This window comes from Rhinopithecus bieti, unplaced genomic scaffold (genome assembly GCF_001698545.2).
Source record: "Rhinopithecus bieti isolate Rb0 unplaced genomic scaffold, ASM169854v2 scaffold_42745, whole genome shotgun sequence".
In the NCBI taxonomy this organism is placed as follows: Eukaryota; Metazoa; Chordata; class Mammalia; order Primates; family Cercopithecidae; genus Rhinopithecus; species Rhinopithecus bieti.
The window spans coordinates 5,064,903-5,080,316 of record NW_016819184.1 but is presented as its reverse complement, the minus strand read 5'-3'; the positions used below and the strand labels follow the sequence as shown (position 1 = coordinate 5,080,316).

General features: G+C 50.7%; 1 protein-coding gene across 2 annotated transcripts in view; it reads right to left on the bottom strand.

Moving 5' to 3' along the window:
* FAM53B (family with sequence similarity 53 member B) overlaps positions 1-15,001 on the bottom strand; it is a 125,887-nt gene extending 110,886 nt beyond the window's left edge. Inside the window, exon 1 of one of the 2 annotated variants that reach the window (XM_017858645.1) lies at positions 14,837-15,001. The gene's annotated coding sequence lies outside the window, so the exon portion shown is untranslated. Of the gene's footprint in view, positions 1-7,875; positions 8,013-14,836 lie in introns of those variants that run through there. The other variant, XM_017858644.1, reaches the window with a different exon arrangement.
* Positions 15,002-15,414: the final 413 nt, after the last annotated feature.

Below are 15,414 nucleotides of genomic sequence, written 5' to 3'. Positions count from 1 at the left end.
CCGCACAGAACAGAGGATGCTGTTTTGATGACTTCTATGCAAGATATAGAAACAAGAGGGGAGTTTCCTGCCTTTTATTTCAAAATAGCCCAGGACAAACGAAGACTTCTTGTACCATAACAACACATTCAAAGGGAAAGCTTGATGGAGTTGGTTTTCTTAAATGTCACCCCACAGTGAGCAACCTACTTCTCTGCCCACAGGCCATGATAAAAATGTCATCAGGGACCCATGCAGAGGAGCAAGAGATTTCTCTTTGAAACAGCAGCATGTGCACGACTGGGGACAAAACTAGGTGGTAAGGAGAAACCGGCTTTGGAGCAGAGGGACCTGGATTTCAAGCCAGGCTCTAGCCCATCACAAGTCACACTCTCTCAGGGACATGGCAGAAGCTCAGTTCCTGCCCAGTGAAGTGGGGCTAGTCACCCCCAGCTGAGCAGATGGAGAGAGAATGTATGCGGAATGCTTGGCACACAGTAGGTTCTCAGAAAACGCCAGCACTCTAAAAACAGATAATTTCCATTATAAATGTATCTGTGCCTGGGTTCTTTTGGGCACATGGAATTAGTCTCCCTGAGTGCTGGGACAGCAGTGAGAAATTAAGGGCAGAGCCCAATCTCGAATGATCTCACCCTCCACTGGCTGAAAGAGGAAGACACAGGAGACTATTCTGGGAGTGGCTGGCTAGAGGCAAGCACAGTGTCAAAGGTGGCAGCGGGACGGGAGGGGGACACGTACTCAAGGCTGGCCTTCCAAGGCTATTCTTTTCCCTTTTAAAGCATGTGGGGAAAAAATCTTCCATGTACGACGTCTTAAACACAACTTCCTCCCTACCAGGCACTTCCTTCATGCAACTGTTCTAGAGCTAAGTTCACCAGGCTTTTACTTATCTGGTTTTCTTCTTCTTTTCACTCTTGCCCAAGGTCCTAAAAAGTCCTCCTGGTATCTTATTCTTGCATTTTATAAAGGTTTCCATCCTGATTACAGAGGGAGTGGGCATTGTTTAAAGTGTGAAGATTCGTGCAGATTGTACCCATGTAAACCAAACATGGAAAAGCCAGCCATTCCCAACAGGAGCGCTGGACCAGACTTCTGACTGTACAATGCATTTCAGAGACTCCAATGTAGACGGCCTGGACTACAACCAGCCCTCTGGTTGTAGTCACACAGCTCTTCTCCACACTCAGAGTCCATCAGCATGCACAAATGTGGGGTAGATGGGGCCAGCACTGATGCGTTTATGCCTGGGTCTGATGAACTGGAGATCTATGCCCTCCATATTTGCCTTCACCCCTCAAAATGACTCTGCCCCTAGTTAGCTTCCAAAGAGATTCCTATTCAGAGCATTTATGGACCAAGCAACACAAGAGCTACAGTTCAGCCCAGCTCCAAGCTACTCAACACACGGTATCAGTGTTAGCAGTGGACAGCATTTTAAGAAATAAGTCACATGATACTAGCTAGCTGAGGGACCTGGAACTCACCTTCCTTTCTCATGCCACACAATAGCCATCATTTTGAATGAATGAAGTAGTTCTTTATCTGATGCCCATGGAAAACATGGTCATTTCATCAGACCACGTATTTCCCATTCCAGCACAGTAGGAACAATGGTATAACCCATCAGGCCCAAATGGCCCAGAGCAGAACAGATCTGAATACATGAAAATGGGATTTCTGCAGGACCCAGCATGCAAACACACATGGGGCACTGGACACGGCAGAGTTGATGAGGCCAGTGGCCCCAGTGAACCAGGAGCTGGGGTTACAGGCTGCAAAGGGGCATGGCGGGGGCCTGCCAACCGTCATAAGATCTAGGGACAGCCTCTTCACTCCAGGCCCAGGTTCCCTCTGCCACAGCAGACATTTCTCCATCACCTTACAGTCAACGAACTCTATTTTGTGTGTTGGGAGCAGGAAGGTCCACTGTCTTTCTTGTCCTTCACCAGAATGCCTTCTCTGCACTTTTGGTTCCCTCAGATTTGGATTCTCCCCTCACTGGGACACAGTCTCGTGTGCTCCTACCTGCAATGACAGCAACGTTCTGGGTCTGTGCTATGCAACAAGAGAGGTGACCAGCGCATGCAACTATTGAGCATGTGACATGTGGCTAGTGCAACCAAAGAATGAAGTCTTCATTTCATTTAGTTTTAGTTAATTTAAATCGCCACATGTGGCTACACCTAACATACTCAATAGCCCAGGTCTGGAGTGCAGAGTATTCATGTAGACAAGAGGTCAGTACACTTTTTTCCTGTAAAGGGCCAGGCAATAAATATTTTAGGCTTTGTAGACACCGTGGTCTGTAAATTCTGCTGCTCTGGTGTGAAGGCACCCATAGATGTTACCTACACAAACGGGTGTGGCTGTGTCCCAGTAAAACTTTACTGACAAACGTAGGCAGTGGGCCAGGTTTAGTCATCAGGCTATAGCTTGCCAATCCTAAAGTTGGGAGTTCAAACCCCAGAACTACTGCCCATGAGCTAAATGACCTTGGGCACTTTACCTGACAGAACCCTATATTCTTCATCTATAAAAAGGGAATAATAACAGCACTCACTTCTCAGGGTGGTTATATGAATTAACTGCGAAGCCTAACACACAGTGGCATTCAGAAAGTACTTGCTGGGCGAATGAAAACGGGAAAGAACTGGGTGCTTGGACTCGCACTATCCTATTTATTCCTCCTCCTCTGCTAAGTAGGCACTATTATTCCCAGTCCGCAGATGAGAACATCACAGCTCAGAGAAGCGAAGTGGCTGAACCAAAGTCAAAAGCCATCAAGTGGCAGCACTAGAATCCAGGGATCCTTTTTACTGGTTCTGTGCCCTACTCTCTCTTCTCTCAGGCTTTTCTAACTGACATCAGCCCTACCCAACATTCTGTCCAACTGTCTGGGCTCATCTGTACTGCCTTGTACTATAAGAGGCTCCATTTATAAAGGAAATCATTAAGAAACACAAAATCAACCTTTTTTTCTTTTTTTTAAAGGAATCTAAGACGTTGAACTCTACTAGTTCCTGTTCCAAACACTGCTCTGGAGCCCATGTCTCCAGCAGTAACTCACTGGAACACCTCTCACAAGGTGGCTCCCCTCTATCGTGCGGGGACCCAATGAGGTAGGGCATGCTAGACCATCACATGAAGTTCCGGCTGTGGCCCTTCCCCACGTCACCTCCAAAACTATAAAATGCTTCCCCCACCTTGGAGATGGGAGGTCAGAAATGCTCCCTGCAGTTCTTTCCAGAGGTGCAGGGGCCTTCACATGGGCTGATGCAGCTCAAACATGAACTGAATGATGGCTTGTTTCTTCCTGCATTTGGCATGAAGACCCAGCTCCCTCCCAAGTCTTCTCCTTACCTCCTCCTGCCTATCTCCTCCTCCATGTCTGCCAGGATCAGCCCTGAGCAGAGGAGAGGGCAACCTGGGATTGCTGTCTTCTCCTCCAGGGCCGTAAGACACCAGTGGCTGTGACCACCATGTTGGCTCCAGTAGCAACCAGGGGGTAGGACAAAAATTGAGCCAATGCTAAATCAGAGACGAGCAGTCAGCCACTCAGGGAACAAGTGCCTGGGTTCCAGCTCTCGCCTGTGCCTACACTCGGGGCTAGAAATTCAGCCCTGTCTCCAACAGCGCCCAAAGCCTGGCCAGGCCAATGGCTGCCTCCCATAAGGAACTCCACCCTGGTTCCCCCAGGTTCCACTGATCCACCCAGAAACGGGCAGGATCAGCCATGCTCAGTCGTCGTCTTACAAGTGCAGGGGAAGGGGTTGGCCAGGCAGGAAGCCGGCAGACCCAGTAGTTCGGTGAGCAGACAGACAGGTGAGCAGACGGACACCACGCTGGCCACGCTCCTCCACGGCAGAGGAGCATGCCACCACGTCATGTCTCAGAACAATGACTTCCTAAAGTCATGTGTAACATATAAGGACTTACCTGAACTTCACACATGCTTTTAAAAATCGTTTTTTGGCCAGGTGCAGTGGCTCACACCTATAATCCCAGCACTTTGGGAGGCCCAGGCGGGTGGATCACCTGAGGTCGGGAGTTCAAGACCAGTCTGGCCAACATGGTGAAACCCCGTCTCTACTAAAAATACAAAAATTAGCTGGGCATAGTGACACACGCCTGTAGTCCCAGCTACTTGGGAAGCTGAGGCAAGAGAATCACTTGAACCCAGGAGGTGGAGGTTACAGTGAGCCGAGATCACGCCACTGCACTCCAGCCTGGGTGACAGAGCGAAACTCTGTCTCAAAAAAAAAAAAAAAAATCGTTTTTTTCCCCAAAGCAAGTTAGAACTCATTTTCCTGTGGTCTATTACATACCCTCCTGAGCCTAAGTGTCTGATCCCCTCTCTGCTTCAACTTCTGGCCATACAGCTCTTTCACTCATTTGCTGCTCAACTTTTGGCCTATGTGGACGCAGCCAGGCCAGATCCTCTTGCACTTTCTTTTCTAACAGGTGAAGGCATGTGCTAACCTCCCCAGGAATGAGATGAACAGAGAGGTTTACTGTTAAAATCAAAACCATCTGCGGCTAACTTACTCACTTTCTTCTTCCCTCAGGAGGAAATGCAGATGAGCAAAACCCTACCAGCCCTGGAAAAGACACCCCACAAAGCCAAGATGGGCTGCTAACTGCAGTTTTGCCTCTGCCTCTGCACAGGTTCAGTATTTTTCTTAATTCTCCTCTTCTGGGCCCAGGTCACATGCCACACAGTCAACAGGGCCTGGAATCTGGGCTGGCATCTGAGGGCGGCAGAGGCCTCAGGCGCACTGGCCTCCAGGAGTCAGGTGACTCAGGCCTGCCATTCTCTCGAGTGTCTGTGTCAGCAGCTTCCCCCTGCCTTTGAGAACACTGGTGAGAACCGGCTATGACAGAGCCCAAGAGGCACCGAAGCTCCTTCTTCCATCGCACCAACATGGTTAGGTGCCTGTTTTTCCCTTTAAAGAAAAAATAGTTTTACACTGAATCGGACTGTTTCAACTCACACGCCAGAACTTTGACTTCTTTAGTTCCAGTGCAGCACAGGCAAGAGGTTCTGGAAGCTCTTGGGAATCCCAAGTGCCCCCGCTAAATGCGAGAGTTTTGCCTAAAAATAAACAAAGACCACATCACTCTGGCCAAGGCGGCACTTGATGAAAATTGTCAGAGGCTAGTCTCATGCTTCTCCAGGAAGGTCACTTCAAGGTCAAAAAGCTGGGCCCCTGGGCAGTGGCGCCCCGAAGGTGGGCCTTCTCCCAGCACTTCATCCTTCCCTTTACTGCCATCCTGACCTAGATCAGCTCCGCTCCTCTCTGAAATCTACACTCTTCTCACCCAGGCTCCAGGTCTCCCAGATTCCCTGACACAGTCTCATGTTGTTGTGCCTGGGGACACCTGCTCCCCTGGTCTGGAATATCTCCTCCTCCCCATTCTTCATCTGTCTAAACTCCTACTCATTCCTCAAGGCTCAGGTCAGCTGTCATCCCCTCCAGGAAGCCTTCCCTGCCCTCCTCTCTTCAGCTCAGTTAGAGAGACCTTCTATGACTTCCAGAGGACAGTGTGACTCACCAGTACCTTGTGTAAACGTATCTTCATTCATTTATTACACTGTGTCTGGCACATAGTAGAACCTCAATAAACACCTGCAGTCTGACTGTCCATAACATGAGCTATGAACTCCCTAAAATCAGGGATTCAGTAGATGCATCTCTGAATTCCTCGGGGCCTGACGACGTGCCTGACACACATAGTAGATGTTACTCCATACTGATTGAATTGTACTGAGCCTGGGGGCCACCGCCATGGCAGGTATGTTCTGTGCTTATCACAGGAACAGTGACACACCCAAGGAGGACACAGTGGGTGAGGATGACACACTCCACCTGGCAGATGAGTTCTATCACATTCATGAGACCAGAGGCAGCCGAGACACCTCGGAGACCTCCCTTATGCAGCCCTTGCTCACAAAGCTTCAGGATCTCATCGTCCTAGCAGAAGGTCTGCTTCAAGGCCACCCATGCCCAGCCACCTTGGTGATTCCTCTGAGAGGACGCTCTAGGACCAGCCCTAGAGGGGAGGGGCGGCCACAGTCTGGAGTGAGGGCCCCTCCCAGAACCTAGTAAACAGCATGAGTCTTCACACCCCATACAAAGGGGTCTCCCTCAAAGCTACCCAAAGTGCAGCAGGAAATCTCATGAGTCAAGACTGTCCATCCTGTTCACCCCACAGGATGCCAGCCAGCCCTAGACTCATGAGGAGTGATGCTCACCAGACCCAGGGAATAGACGCGTCAGGAGTCAGAGGCCTGCACCAACGGACGCCCAGGCGTGGTGCAGCCTGGACCCTTCCCTCTGTCCTCCAAGCCAAGGGCTCCTTTCAAAGCTTCAGCAAGCTTAGATGAGCTCTTGCTCCTGCAGACACTGAGGTCAGGTTCAGGTGGCAAAGGGATCTAGAAGCAGCCAGAATCACACCACAGGCCGAGCAGGGGGCAAGCGCCCCAGCTGCAACCACATAACCCACACCCAGAAGACGCTGACTCCAGGTGTCCAAGGCAGCTCCCCCAACATGAGAGGAATAGCAAAAAACAAAGGTGCCCACTGCAAAGCACCTAAAGAGAATCCAAAAGGTGGTAATGGGCCCCTCACTCTCAGTCTAGGTAGGGGTGCAGCCATTAATTCCTTGGTTTCCAAAGAATTCATTTACAGAAGTGTGGGTCACAGTAGAGCCAAGACGGTGAGGCCACATCACGACCCATACATGCATTTAACTTTCTATGCTTAGGACCAAAACTAAATCACTTTTGGTAAACAAAGATTTAGTTTCCTAAAGAGAAAACTTAAAAGATTTCACCAGCCTCAACTCTTGGTAACAGACACACTGCAAACTAAACTGTAATGCATACTTTCAACTTTTCCTCCCAAGAAAACCCTGTACTACCTGAGAGAGGAGGATGCTGGAGGAGAAAAGGCTCTATCTGCCCCAGTCTGACCCGTCCAGCCAAGTCCAACTGCAGCTGAAGTCCCCTCTGCTCTGTCCTGTATCTTGTCACCACTGACTGACCTCCTCAGGGCAACCTGCCTGACTCCCGTCCTTCCGGCCCTCCTTCAGTCCTCACAACAACACACGATTGCCACAGGCTGTGTGAGATACTCACTAATGTTTGGGGGGCTCTCAGTGTCCCTACATGTGGTCTCATTCAGGGCCCCAAACCTATGGGTTGGGGTTGCTGTCAGCACTGCCATACTCCAGATGAGGGAATGGGGGCCAGAGGCAGTCGCCTGCTCAAAGGCACAAGGCATGGCCAACAAAGGGCAGCCCTGGGATTTGAGCCCAGGCTTCTGATTCCAAAGCTGAATGCTACTTTTGCCCTCAATGATACAGAACTGGGTTTCACTTAGATTCTGTCCAAAGTTCCTCTGTGATGCCAAAGAGTCCCCATTCTTCCTGCAACCACAAGAAGCACCTGGTTGGCACGCAGCTGGCCACGAGCTTTGCAGCAGAAGCCCTGCTTGCCCAGTCACACTCATCTCCTACCTGGCATCGCTCTGCAAGGCACTACGCCTGTTGCAAGGGGCTTTTCAAACAAGCTCTAAACTGATCTTCCTAAAAATGTTGGGTGGCAGGACCAGCAAGGTGAGAAATCAGAGGCCCAGAGAGGGTTACAGGGCAAATTAGGTCCAGCAAGTAGGCAGTCTGTGCCCACTACCTTCCAGCCAGGAAATTCAATCATTTGACCGCCAAAGGGATTCCATGGGAGAGCGGTTCCTACGGCCCGGCCCCCAGGATCATGCCACAGAGGGGCTTCCCTGCATCCCACTCTCCTTCTGGAGACTCAAAACCACAGACACCTCTTTGCCCCCGGGGCTCAGGAGCCAGGCTCCCTCTCCTCACCCAGATCATGGAGACAGTCAGCTGCAGAGAACTTAGTCTTTCCACCTCCAAACATGCAGAGAAGCTGCTCCCAGCCAGCGGACTGAAACTCCCTCCGCTCCCAGGCCCATGGCCAAGACCAATGCCAGAGCAAGGGGAATTCCAGGCAGGGCCAGAGGCCTCTCCCAGCTGGGCTCTGTCTGTCAGGGTGCTTCAGGCTTCAGCCAGAGGGCAGCCTGGGAGGGAGGGTGGCCTCCACGAGGTGGGGGCAGGCAGCAGCAACTGGAACCTGCATAAGCCATCTCTCCTGCACAAGGCACAGTCCAGCTGCCAGGACACACAATGGCCCCAGACAGGACCGGTACAAACCCAGCTATCCAGGAGCTCAAGGGCCCACCCATGCCCCCTTCTAGAAGTTGCAGCATGGCACCCGGACAGGAGCTGCCAGGGAACGCCCACTGGGCAATGCACATGTCTTACAGCAGGAACTCTCCTCCCCTGGTGAGCACTGGATGGAAAAGCAGCAGGGTGTGGTAGAAAGAATACAGGACTGAGGTCAGCTGGGCCAAGTTCAAATCCCAACCTCCCCTCTCAACCTGGGGTGAGTGATTTCTCCAGGCAGCATGTCTTCAGCAATGAAATCAGGCTAGTCCCTGAGCCATAGGTTGTGCTGAGGATTAAATGTAATGAAGTAAAGTGCCCGGCTCCACACTGGACACCCAGCAGATGTCCAATCAATGTCTGCTGAATGAATATGGAAATTGCAGCCCTGAGGAAACAGCAATTCTCTTCTCCCTTCACTCAGCCCAAACCCAACTCCCTACAGCGGGGGGAAGAGCCCTTATTCACTACTCACCACCAAGACACAGCCGGGTAGACTGACACTTTTGGCATAGAGGCCAAAACCTTTTTCATCAAGCTCACCCTTTACAAGGTTTCAGCACCTTCCATTGGGGCTGGTGGGTGGAGACAGGGGATGGATAGCATGTTTCACTTGGCTAATGAAGTCTCTGAGCAATGATCAAGTTCACCTGCCGGTCTATGCTAAAGCAGGCTGTCCCGCAAGCAAGAACAAGGTTCCATGTCCTGACAGCACAGCAGTAGGGCAGGGACTCAGGAGACAGAGGCTGCACCTTTGAGAACTGGCTACAGGACCCTGGGAGATTCACCTCACCTCTTAAGGATCAGACCTCTCTTCCAGAAGTTTACATCAGCAGGCCCAAGAAGCTCTCGCTCTCCAAGCACCCTGGCCACTCTAAACACAATTCTATGAAATGTAATCCTAAGTATGTTCACAGGAAGACAGGCTCTGAGCTGTCAGGGACAACCAGGTGCCTGATAGAGTGACATTCACTGCAAACCTGGGTGAAAAAGACTTACCACTCACTGAGAGTTGCCAGGATATGCCCTGGAACCTAAATGCATCTTTCCTCCCCTGAGCCCCAGGGGCACATGGTGTGCCAAACCCCCAAAAGGAACAAGACCACTAGGACCGTGGGGAGGAAGGACCTGCATGAGAACTACCCTGACACCACAGCCTGAGTAAAACCTGCCCCCTTCAATCTGGAAAGAAGGTGGTTCAGAGGGACTGTGCTGAATCTTGGCCCAGCAGAGACAGAAATGACCTCAAGGATGCCCACAGCAGACACGTCCCCTAGGGATGGCACCTTTCAGATGCCACTTCACCAAGACATAGCAATAGGAGCAGCAGAATATGCCAACAGGTTTGCTCCACTCCTGAATATGAAAGCCCCCAATCTCCTGCTAAGGAATAGGGAAACTAAGGAACAGACCCCTAGGTATGCATGGGGTCTATTACAGCCCTCACTCCTCGGTCTTGGATGCACAAGAGAATCGACTCAGGAACTGTAAAGATACCAGTGCGGGGTTGTTGCCCCCGCTCTCCAAGATTGTGATGTAATTGGGCCTGAATGCAGCCTGGGCATCTAGATTTTTTTTTTTTTTCCAACCTTCCCGGGTGACTCTAATGTGCAGCCAAGGTTCTGAACCACTACTCTAGCTTCTAGAAGTTCCAGCACTCTCTTACAAACTCTTCAGGGGCAGAAAGGACAGCATGCCCAGCCAGGTAGGCCTTGCTAGAGATGGTTCTCCTTATTCTTCCTTCAAAACACACGCACATTCACACACCCCCACCCCCAGAACCAACCTGCAAAGAGCCATCTGTCTGAGACAGAATGCAGGGCCGCTGCCCGGCCCTGGCTGGGGCGTACCAAGTTCAGCCACACTGGAGGATAAACAATTGTGTTCAGTTACTTGATTACTTTAGGCACGTAAACAAAATATGATATTGTACAGACCTGGAGTGGCAAACACCACATCATAATTTACTCTGAGACATCTGAATTACAAATGCAAAAAGAAAAAAAGTTGGAAACGCTTTTAAGAATCTCTTTGAATGGAAAAAGGAATCTGAATAAATGGCGGTGCTTCCAGTGGGCTGCCAGGTTTACTTCCTGTTTCCCCAGAAGGTCACCGGAAATGTTTTCTTGTGAATCTGCCTTTTCTGCGATTGAAACAAAACATCTCAGCCTCCCAAACTATGGCACTACCTTTGGTCCTCTAGTACATACAGATTTCAATCACTCCAAAAAAAAAAAACACACACACAGCCATAGGAAAGGAGAGTGGAGGGGAAAAGGCAGTTAAAAGTTCTAGGTTTTCCTGTGGTGTTAACAAGACTAAACAAAATTTCTGCTTTGAAATAAAACAGAACCCAGTGCCTCTATCGTATGAATACACAGCACGGCCTATAGAAAGCAAGCAGGCTCTGAAGGGATACAGCTCCTTCCTGGCTTTCTGCCTTCCGGCTATGTGGCCTTGGGCCAGTTACTTGGCCTCTCTGAGCCTCAGCTGTAACTGCAGGTTTGCTCTGAGAATTAGAAAGTGTATACAAAGCCCAGGGCCCTGGGTGGGCCTTCAACAACCAGTGGGTGCTGCTATTATTCTCTGAACAATCTGCACCCATTTCAGCTAAATCCTTGGGAATCACATTATACCAGCGCAGGGGAAGAATCTGTTTCTTTGTTTAATGAGAGAACAAAAAGAGTGAGTAGAGAAGTCAGGAGTTAGCCTGCCACCGCATTCTGGGGTCAAATGGGCTGTTTACCAACATGATTTGCTTTCACCCTCCTGAGAGTGGCACCGTGGAAAAAGTCCTTCCCGAGACTTACAGATGCCCAAGAGGCAATGTGGTTTCCATGATATTCCAGCATGGTCTGGCCAAGCTGTCCCCCATCCCCATGCAAAAGCCAGCTTCCCCATGCAGCCCCCACAGCAGGAGAGAGGGAGAACCATTAAAGAAGCGGGGGTGCCTGTCACACTTCTCTGTAACCCCTGACGTGATGTGAAATTCTACAAGGTAGACCCTTTGAAATGCAAAATCTTCCAGAGTCCTTCAAATGTGTTTTTATTTTCTCGGGTTCCTAAGGCTGCTTTCAGATCCACCCATCAGTATTTCCCCCTCTCAATCAACCCACATTTAACAAAAAAAAAAAAAGAAAGAAAGAAAGAAAGAAAGAAAAGAAAAAATAAGAAAAACCCAAGGACGTCTCTATTTTTCAGAAAAGCTCAAGTATCTCCAATCACTGTGAGGGGAAAGAAAATAAAATCTTCAGCTCCAGCCTCCTTGCATCACTCCAAGACACCCAGAAGCCAAGTTTCCTCTGGAAGATTCCCTCCCATCCTAGCCAGCACAGCAGTCTGTTGCTCAGATCTCAGAGAACTTTCTGAGATAAGAATTCGAGTTCCCCCTGACCCAAGTTCGGTAAGGTTAAGACAGGCACCACCAAAACCACAACCCGCAATACACCAAGCCCAAATCTTGCCCCAAAACCCGGTGCACAGGAGGTTTGGATTAAGCATCAAAGAAGTTACCTTAAAGTTGTTTGGCAAAGAAAAATACTTCACTGTAAGAAGAACCCTAGGGAACGGTAAATTGCTTTTGAATATGGACTTTTCAGTGGCGCAGTCATTAATCATGTTAATGTAAACTGCGCTACAACAAAAATTTTCTAAGCAAGTCTCAGGGCACATCAGCATATCTAAGCCTCTGGGTTTGTTTCCAAAGTTCACATCCCGGCAGGCAATGAAACTGCTGTTAATGGGGTCAGCTATTACAGTGCTGTCCCCAACCTTGGGCCATAATAAAGGTGACTCAGCCATCCAGAAAAAACTCTCAAAGTTACGCAGGAAACAAACAAATTAATCAGAGAAAGAGAGTCAATGATTTTTGGAAGGTGTATTCATTGGACAAGTTTAAACAGAAACTCTCCCTGGATGATCGGACTGACACTTTAGGAAGGAGTTGAGGGAGAACAATCAACCCTCCTCCCAGCACCCAAGTCCCCTGGCCAGACCCTTTGTGGAGTGGAGGGGAGGGCAGCAGCCAGATGAGGCGAGGAGGAGAGTCCAGCAGAGCTAAGCTTCACTGAGCCCCGCCAGCTCCAGCCATGTGCTTCATGTTGGCAACAAACCGGTTCTTTCAAGAGAGGAAGAGTCTGACAAAAAGGACAGCTGCAGCAAAGCAGAAGCTAAGGGTAAAAACCTCTCCAAAGCCCTATAGGGATTCTCCCCTAAAGTTAAACAAAACACCATTGGGGTTTGCAAGGACTAGTTAATCTATTAGTCTTCCCCTTGCTGGATCAATTAAAGAGAGTCCCTCCACATCTGGTTTCCATAGAAAACCGAAACTTGTATTATCAGCACATTACATAACAAATTATGCCTGCAGGTTTCTTTTATTACACATCAGAGAGGTGTGCCTGGTGGTGGTAATGATGGGGGTTGTGCCGATCTGAGTATTTGCTTATTTTAGTCCTTTTATTTAAGGGTAAGAACAGAAAGTTTTCCATACAATGCGCAATTTAACTGCAGAAAGTCACGCTATCCAAATAAAACATCAACTGAACAATCCGAAGGTGGGCCCAGAGCTCAGTCTTCAGGGCCCAAGGCAAGGAGTGAGAAGCGTGTGCTTTTTAAAAGAGCTCCGCAGCGTCCCCTGCTGCCAGCTCCTAATATTTAAACACAGCTCTCTCTGGCCTCCAGAAGGGGAGGAGAGCAGGCTGGCCCTTCCTGAGCTTCAATCAAGGGTCAGGCGCCTGCTCACTGGACCCGCTTAAAGGAACCCAAGCCCACTAGGCTTCTATAGGGGGGATGGGGAGGCTAGTGGGGCGGTAAGGGAATCAACAAGGGGAAGAGAAAGACTAAAACATGGAGACAGAAAGGGCCCAGTCCTGGAAATAACACCAGGACTTCCCATAAAATGTCAATTAAGCGTAACCACCACAATGACAAAAAGGTATCATAAAGCTCTTTCCAAAAGAACTTTATGAACTTCCAAAATGCTGTGTGCAACATACCCCAAGTTGAAAAGAGAAGGGGGAAACTGATTGAAAACATTATGAACCAAGACAGTGGAATGCTCTACTTTGTCCTGAGAATACTGGAACCTTCAAGTCCACTTCTGCAGCAGTGAGGTTGCTAGTTTCTATTTAAAAACTTGTCTTCGATATCAAAATGACTGCACATGAATCTCACCTTCCCAAAAGAAAATAGGAAGTAGTTGGGCAACATCATTTGAATTCAAATAGCCTCGTTCTCTGAAGGAACGTTTGGAAGAAAAAAAATACAGGCCTTCTCCACGCCTCTCCTTAGCTTTCTAACCTGAAAAAGCGCCTGGAAGCTGGATCGGCACACTCCCAGGTCGCATGATGGGTGACAGCCAAGTGCAGACACAGAGTCAAGGGCTACCAGTCCTGATCCAAACCTTCTCCCACTGAATGGGACGATCAATTGAGACAAGTAGCTGTTTATGTAGTCCACAGCTAAAGGTGGGGTGGGGGACCCTGTAGACCTGCAATTCAGTATCAAAACTGTAACTGACACACGTTACTCTTAAATAGCTACATTAAAATGAAACCAAAACCTGGCCTAATAAGGAACAGTCAGTTTCACCTGGCAGGCTAACTCCATTACTTCCCCAGTTCTCAAACCAGGTGGCATCTTTTAAACGAGTCCAGGATCTGGAGCAAGGAGGAATCTCCCTGCCAGCCGGTGGGGACTGCTGGGAACACATATGCTAGCATGTCATTTGGAAGTCTGCTAATATGTTGTAAGCAGCACAAGACGCTTGCCTGGCTTCCCAGGCCAATAAACAATGCCATTCCAACTCCTGCAGCAGTCAATAGGAAACAGTCTCTTTTCTCCACCATCCAACAATTCAACAAACATTTGTTCCTGTTGAACAACCGTCAGCCTGGCTCCATCTGCACCCGCTCCTGCAAGGCGAGCGCAGCGGCACAAATGCCCACCCCAGGATCCCAGACCCGGAATGCAAGCCATTCCGGGGGCCACTTTCCTAACACCACCGAGTCCAGAGATTGTACCGTATGGAAGACTCGGAGTGTGGCCTATAGGAGGCAGAATCCCATTCATCAAACGCTGCAAAGAGCTTTTCTTTGTTCACCATCGTCCTAAGTACAGTACGTGTTAATGAGCCTGGGCGGTCAGATGGAAGGAGCTCGGCTTCAGGGGGCGTCCGAACGCGAGGGACCCGGGCAAACCTGTCCGTGCGGTTCGTCGCTGCTGCGGCGCCCCGGCCCGAACCACGAGCATTGTTCCCCAAGTCCGAAGACGGGGTGGAGAGCTGGGGCTGGGGACACGGTGGGGGGCGGGGAGCGAGAACACACTTGGGACAACACAAACCGCAAACCCTCCCCGGATTCTGGGTGTCCTCGATTCTTTCGTCTCTGCCCCACCAAGAGAAACCCTGAGCGCGTAACCTGCCTCCCACGGGCTTGCAAAATCCAAGACAGGCAAAAATGTGACTTGACCAGTGTGCCTGTGCCGGACGGCCCTTCTCGCCATGTGCAAAAGCCACGCCGACGCGGACGCCCCCACTCGCGAGCCCCAGCCGTGGCCTCCCCGCGGGCTTCCCCCGCCCCGGGACAGAATGCCCCCTCACCACCATCCTGACCGCCCCGGACAGTCCAGCAGCAGCGGAGCCCGCCGCCTCGCGCCCGCATCCCGGGGGTGACGGGTGCAAACTTCCGCGAACAAAAGAGTTGTCTGCAAACGATGCGGGAACTTCGGGGCGAATGGGGACGCCCGGCTCCCGAGACTCCGCGCCTCCTCCGCAGAGGCTAGTCAAAGCTCAAGTCGAGACGCGGAGAGGACACCCCCGGGCGCAGCAGTCCCCGCGCCCGCCCGCCCGTCCTGGCCTGGGGAGCGCAGACTTTTCCGCCGCAGCCAGGCTTGTACGTCCCCATGCCTGTGCTCTGACAAGTCTCACGCCTGCATCAGGGGCGAGACCGAGCGCCCGGAGAAACCGCCCGACCCAATCCAAACGCGAAACAAGGCAGAAAAAAAGGCAACCAGCAACACTAGTAAAAAAGAAAAAAACACAGGCAAGCCCATTGCACACGCGAGCCGGGCTCCCTCCAGCCGGCGGCCGGGACGCACACGGCCCGGACCTCTCTCGGGGCCAGCCCCCCGGCCACCGCCGCCGCCGCCCGGCCCCGGGTCGCTTACTGTGCGCGGCGG